At 54.4% G+C, this 7,195-nt stretch overlaps 1 protein-coding gene across 4 annotated transcripts in view; it reads right to left on the bottom strand.

The window, feature by feature from the left end:
- Positions 1-7,195, bottom strand: part of KLHL29 (kelch like family member 29) — a 312,316-nt gene that overhangs the window by 32,947 nt on the left and 272,174 nt on the right. The gene's annotated exons all lie outside the window — the stretch shown is intronic.

The following is a 7,195-nucleotide window of genomic DNA, read 5'->3' on the forward strand; positions in this document are numbered from 1 at the left end:
CACACTCCAGAGGTTATGGGCAGTAAGGTACCGCCAGAGCCAGGGTGGGGGTCAGAGCTGAGGCTGGAGTGCAGGCAGAGGTCCCCATGACAGGCTATAGATTGCAGGCCTGGGAGAAAAATTCAGAAAAGTCACCCAGTTCACCTGGAGTATAAAGAGGTGGGATGGATGGAGAGCAAACATCTGGAGAAAGCGAGACCCTGCCCCCAGGCGCTGCTGGGGTCAGGCAGGTAAGCAGTGAGGGTGAGGCCTGGCCTTTGGCCTGGAGAACCGTGGAAGGGGCTCTGAGCTCCAATGGGGAGGTCTTTGAGAGTCCACGTAGGGCTGGGGTGGAGGGAAGGATTTTCTGAGCACTGTGTCTGTCTTGAGCCCCCCACCCTCACCCCCCGCAGCCGGCCTCCCACTTGGCCCAGGGCAAGGCATTCAGAAAACAGGTGCTGGTTGCTGCCTCTCTCCCCTGCATCATCGTGGAAGTGCCCCTCAAACTGATGGGTCCCCAGGCTTTGCCTCGCAGGCTGTGAGTACAGAGGCCCTTCTCCGATGAGAAGCCACCAACCAGCCTGTGGTCTATCCTTGGCTGTTACCATTTTATAGCTTTCTATTTTACCACTCACTATTTTAGGGGCAAGACGTCAGATTTCCAAATACATATGCGAATCTGTGGCTGGCCCCTGCCAGAGAATTGAATAAAGATGTATGCTGAATGGAGCTGTGCTGTGTGTGCCCTCAGACAGGTATAAACTCTAGGTATCTCTGCCTAGAAGACAGAGCTCAGCTAAGGCAGTCAGGGAACCGACAGTCACCACCACACCCTCCAACACAGCCCAGCCCCCCAGGTGGAGAAGATGGGGCTCTAGGTGCAGAGCCTGAAAATTCGTCATCACGCTTATCTGGTTTCTTCATCTGGGGTGAAAGTGGAGAGTGCTCGCTACCCTCCTTTCCTGGCCAGTGGGTGGCCGTGGGTGGCCGTGGCAGGGGAGGCCCATAGGGAGCCCTGCTTCACTCCTTCACTGCCCGGGATTTCCAGAGGGGCTGGGCTCTTTCCCCTCGACTGGCCATCACGACCACCCCATACTCTTTCCATCCAGAGGCCCTGGCTGAGCTGCCTTCCACCGGGTTCCTGCAAAGCCTGGGTGAGATAGCTGTCTGTGTGGATAGCGCGGGGGAAGAGCCCGAGTGAGGGACCCCAGAGCTTCTGCACCCATCACTGCAGACCCAGGAAAATAGAAGAGCAACAGGAACCCAGAGGAGGAAATGGTATCTCAAATAAAGGGCGAAGATCCCAGCAACAAGACACAACCTCGAAGCCTCAGTTCTCATGGGCATTGTTCCACAGAACCTTGCTTTGTTGCGAGCGTCCTAAAGACTTAATCCCTGAAAGGTCCAGTCAGCTAGGGCTTTGGTAAAGTCAGCCACCTGCCCCAGGAAGGGACAGGATGGCAAAGAGAAGGGGTGGCAGGAGGTACTGGGAGGAGGAGATGGGGGGCAGGCAGGAGAGAGATACAAGAAGTAGGGGAAACACAGCCCTCCTTGACCTGCTTTAGCAAAAGCCAGTGTTTCCCAAGGATCCTGAGAGTATAGTCCCAGCAAATAAATCAATAGTTTTAAAGGATTTGCAAGAATTAGTGAACCAGAGCTGGAGTACAATCAGTTCGGTTACCCAGGTAAAGAGGGAAATGAAACGGAAACCCCAGATGCCAGGGGCTAATGGCAACTCAGAGCACTTAGAACACATCACAGGAGAAGGGAGTTCATAGCCAGAGAGTCCCTGGGGTGAGGACGTGGGGGAGGACCGTGTGCAGCCCTGCGTGTATGTGTTTGTAGGGCATAGGGACCACACTTGTGCCTTCCAGTCTCTGGGAAGGGGTGTCCCTCCATGGCTGTTTGCCCCAGGGTCTCCATCTGTGCTCACCCCTCCTGCCGGGCCTGGCCAGTGTCAGGTCTGGGGCAACAGATTGCTTCCTGTCATTTCAGGAGAGGTGAGAGCCTAGGAGTCATTGCAGTTTTTCATATTGCTAATGGTCTTTAATACAAGCAATCACCATGACCATTGTAGGAAAATTAGAAAATAAGCAAAAAAAGAAGAATGTGGGGTTTGTCCTCCAGGGGACCAGGTGCCAGCTTCAGGCCCTGGCACAGAGTCGGAGAGTCAGGTCTGCCTTAAAGCCAGCCTAGGTGTCTTTGGCCACCTGCCAAGAAACCATGACCACTGGGGAGGAGCCAGCCCCTGGTCCACTGCTGGTAACCCCGTCTACCCGTCATGGTGGCCTGCACACCTGCCTGTCATACTGACTGGCAATGTCCTTGGCACCCACCAGCTTGTGGGGGAGGCACCCCAGGCCTGGTCCCAGGAGGTTCCTGGAAGGGTCAACAGGTGGCCTCTGACATCATTCCTACCCATGCCCCTTCAACTTCATCTCCTGTTTGCCAGCTCAGGCCTCTCCCCTCCTAATCCCTCCATCCTAGGTCTGTGATCCTTGCCTGTGAATCCTGTCTCCGGTTAGACTGAGAGCTCTGAGGTGGTAGAGATGCCACATTTCACCTCCCTGATTCCCAGAGCCTTGCGCAGCCTTGGGTGCCCACGGAACCTGTCCTGGGGTGGCCCGCAGATGCCGCCAGGTGGGTCTACAGTCCTCTGTGATGGCACAAAATCTGGAGGAGAGTCCTCCTTGGCCCCAGCTCCAGCCTCCAGCTCCAGACCCAGGGCTGGGGAAGGCAATGCTGGACTTGACTCAGGAGCTGTCCCTGTACCTGTGCGCTGTGGCCCTCCTGCCCAACTCTGTCTTGGTGGTAAATACTGGGGTCCGTTGGGTGCCACAGCTCCTTTTAGGAACAGAAGCCATCTCCAGGCTCCCTGGAGCTTCTACAAGTCTACTGCAGTGGCCCACTCTGGCTCCCACTTGGAGTGAGTATTGCCTCTTGTGGGTGGAGATGAGAATCTCAATGGAATGAGAGGGTCCAGGTGGGTAGCTACAGACCCCAGGGGACTGCAACCAGGGCCTGGGGCAGGTGGGAAGGCTTTCCCCAGCACAGCTGACCTGGGGTTGGGAAAGGTCTGCAAACCAAACCACAGGGCTCCCAGAGGCTCCAGGAATGACCCCATGTGTTCCAGCAAAGGTGGATCTAGGAGAGGACTGGGCTGGGCCACCCTGACTGCCATCAGAAGTTGCTCCCTCTGTTTCCACCTGCCCCCTGAGGTTGTGAAACCAACACTTCCCTCCTTGCTCACCTCTGCAGGCCAAGATGTGGCTGTGCCTGTCTCCTGTTAGCAGGCCTATATCGTCTACCCCGAGCAGTACATATTAATGGGGTACATCTCTACAGCAGCAGGAGACAGGGCTTCTCATTTCCCTGAGAGGCACTGGGGAGCGGAACACAGTGGACTTTGATCACTGCTCAGAAAAGCTCTCAAATGCAGAGCCTGGATCTGGCTGGTCTCTGTACCCCAGTGCTTGGCATAGCGATGGAGGGAATGAATGAATAGTTGCTGGATGGGAGAAGGTGCTGTGGAACACGAGGCACTGAGCTGGGTCCTGAATGGACAGGATTTGAGCCAACAGCTGTGGAGGAAGGGCTGTCCCCAGAGCGATGGCAGAAGCAAAGTCACAGATGCAGGGACCGGAGACTCAAGAGGGCGCTGGGATGGGTGGACGGGTGGAGTGATGGCATGAAGCAGGGACAGCGAGAGGCTGGAGAGTGGCAGAACCCTGGGAGGCAACCACACTGAAGGATGTTAGGCATTTCCACACCTTTAGCATTTCTCTTTGCCCAGGCAGTGCCCATCAGGGAGGGGAAAGCCTGCAAACCCTAGGACTTGGCCTTCTCCCCAACCCTGAGAGAGGAAGGGAGGGACGTGGATGGGGCCTGGCAGGCTTGCTCCAGAACACATGGCCTCCCTCTCATAAGTGCTTACTTTCCAGGCCTCTGGAAGTCACTGGAAGGACAGAGAACCCTGTGCCTCAGACAGAACAGACCCTGGGTACCCCCTGAAGCACTCACGTCTCCTAGGGGCTGGCCAGAGCTCCAGGTGGAGTCCAGGGTGACCCGGGAGACCAGGCCAGGAGGAGCAGTCAGGTCTCCAGATGCTCTAGTTCTGCATGGGATGACATAGTACAGGGATGGTGTTGACAAAGAAGGGCACAGAGACATTTTACCGGAAGCCTGTTTTGCCTCCCTGGCACGTCACATGCCTCACCGCACTTAAGGTGTTAGTATATGTGGGAGGTGAGGGAGGTGCCCAGTGTCTCCAGCTGGAGGTTGAGGCTGCTTTGATCTGACACGGGCCCTGTCCTAAGGCATCAGTTCCCAACCTGTGTACTCACCCTAAGCATTCAAAAGAAACCCTTATATATGGGTTGCCTGGGTGGCTCAGTCGGTTAAGCATCTGACTCTTGATTTTGGCTCAGGTCATGATCTTGAGGTTCACGGGTTTCAGCCCCGCAGTGGGCTCTGCACTGATAGTGCAAAGCGTGCTTGGGATTCTCTCTCTCTCTCTCTCCCTCTCTCTCTGCCCCCGCCCCCCACCATCTCTCTCTCAAAATAAATAAACTTAAAAAAACGTATATTTTAAAAATACCTTATATTTCTGCCCCATCCCCAGAGGCTATATCCAACACTATGGGGGACAATCTAGTCACCAGGATTTCTAAAACCTCCCTAGAAAATTTTAATGTGCAGCTAAGTTTGAGAATTTCTCGTCTTATGCCCCGGTGATGTTGTTTTTTGCCTTTTTGTTCTTATTCCTAAAGTGTCCAGATCTGTGCTCAGAGCTCAAATAAATTTACTGAAAAAAATAAAATAAAATTAAGGAACAACAGCTCAAAGAGCCAGCAATTTATGCAAATGAATGCAAATAAATACACACTCCATACATATGTTTATGCAAATATGCTTGTGGTCCTTGCAAATCACTCACGAGCCTGCAAGCAGCTGCCTACGATTTCTTGGTGAGAACCCTGGGCAGGATGCCCAGGTTAATGACAGGTGATATCACGACCTCCCAGAACAGACATCTCTATTAGCAAACTCATCCCAAAAGTCCCTCAGGGAGCCGTGCACTGAGCCCAGCTCTGTGCACCCAAACCCCCTTGCCTATGCACTCAGGCCTCAGGACTCAAGTCCACAGGCCAGCTGCCCAGTGGGTGCTTCAAGGCCACCAGGCCTGTGGGCAGAGAGAGTAGGGGCTTGCCAGGGGCCTGATAGCTGCTGGAGGACAGCTCTGATCTCCGAGGGCCTAGCTGGGCTGCCTTCAGTTCCGGGCCAGGCTGGGTAGGCTGGCATGTGGCTGGGCAATCACCCCCACTCAGACAGGGTGCGTGGTGTGTGCTGTTCGCCTGAGTGGGTCCTATGGCTCATTTACATAAACCCAGTGGGAGACGCGGGACCTCAGAAGAAAACTTGCCTAGTCAAGATAGAGCTTGGCATGAACACCCACGTTCCCTCAAAAACGCTAACTGCCCCAGCCCTAGTTTGCAACCTCTTCTCCAGGCCCCTGTGGAACAGTCATGGCCTCTGGAACTTCAGGACACCCTGGCTTCATTGCCTCAAGGATGAGCCAGTCCTGCAAATCTCTGGCCTCTGCCTCTGCTCCCTGAGAAGCACCAAGAGGAGCTGAAACCTTAACGCTCCCCACGGTGTCCTCCTGGACTGAGCATACACCTCCGGTGGCTGCATGGGGTGGAAGGAGTTCCCCAAGGGGGGCTGGGATGTGAAGATACATCTGGGAACCCGGCCCTGGCACTGGGGATCCTGGCTCAGTCTGCTGTGATCAGCCCCGCAAAGGTCACACTCAGTTTCCTCTTTCTGTAGTTGCTGCATCCAGAAGGTAGAGGCCAGACCATTTGGGAGGCTTTGGGGAGCCAGAGTGTGAGCTCTAGGAGGGTAGAGAGTTTTAGCAGTTACACATGGTAGGTGCTTGATACATTTCTGTTGGCTGACCGAACGAACGAACATTTCCTCCACAACATACAGCTGTCCTTAGTACGGTGTGAGGTGGGGAAGGCGTGGCCTGTCCCCGAGGGAGCTCACCTCTGGGAGGGCAGCTGTAGACACCGTCCCCCATGGAACCAGTGTGCAGCCCACATTGGGAAACGTCTCCTAGTTGAAAGGCCAATTCAGTTGAGCACAGATCTCTCTTTGGGTGGTGCTGGTGGTAAGAACGTGGCAGAGGGGTATCAATCCTTTCAGATCATTAAGGAAACCCAGTGACTGGTATTCCGGTTGGGTGCTGGGAGTCAGTTCAGGTATGATTCCGTCTAAACAAAGCTGTTACAGCAACCTCTCCATCAAGTACAAAAAGCTTTGAGCCACTGGTGACAACCCACCCATCCAAGCCCTAATGAGTCCTGGAATCCAGTTTAGTGGAGAGAAGTCCACCACGTATTGGGATAGAGGGCTTGGCCTCACTGGCCACCCACCCTCCCCACTCAGCGCCCTCAGGGGTCATTCTTAGTTCTTGTTGGCCCAACTTTCCAAGAGGAAAAAGAGCTTTCACACTCAGAAAAATCTCCGCCAGAGTACAAACTGGCTCCAGCTCAGCTATCAGCCTCCCCAGAATTGCCGCCCGGGCATGTGACAGAGGCCCAGCCCCTGGAGAGCACTATCTCCCTGCTGCCTGCTTCACTCTTGCAGGCTTGAATTGAGCTTCTAAAGGGTGATTTTATTCTTTAATTATTTCAGTCTGACCCTTCACCTCCTCAGCTTTTCCAGGCTGTTAGGGAGATTCCCTGTGGCTCCAGTCACTCAGCGGCTGTGTGATAAGGGACAAAGGAGATAAAGACTTCTCCTTTGGAGGAAAGGGGGAGTGATTAGCCCTGGAGACTCTGTGGCTGGTTGGCTGTGGGCCTGGCCACTGAGTCTGGGTCTGTTCCATGTCAGGCTGTTGTCTGGAGGGACCAGCCTTTGTCCACATGCTGACCCTAGGGAAGCCTAGCCATGGGCATTCTGAGGCTTCCCTCCTCTTTGTCGAAAAATGGCTGGAAAGGTCAGAGGTGAAAGGAAAGTATACAGGATAAATTTCTGTGGTCAGCTGGATCCGCCAAGCTGACAGCAAACTAAACCAACCAACATTGTTAGGAAGCAGCCCTGCCCCCTCTCCTGGCTCTGGGTATAGATGTACTGTGGGACTAATTCACTCAGGACCTGTGGACCCGGGGTTCACAACCCAGAGCCTAGATTTGAGAGCCTAGAACCAATC

The sequence above is a fragment of the Leopardus geoffroyi genome, chromosome A3 (assembly GCF_018350155.1).
Source record: "Leopardus geoffroyi isolate Oge1 chromosome A3, O.geoffroyi_Oge1_pat1.0, whole genome shotgun sequence".
NCBI classification, from domain to species: domain Eukaryota; kingdom Metazoa; phylum Chordata; class Mammalia; order Carnivora; family Felidae; genus Leopardus; species Leopardus geoffroyi.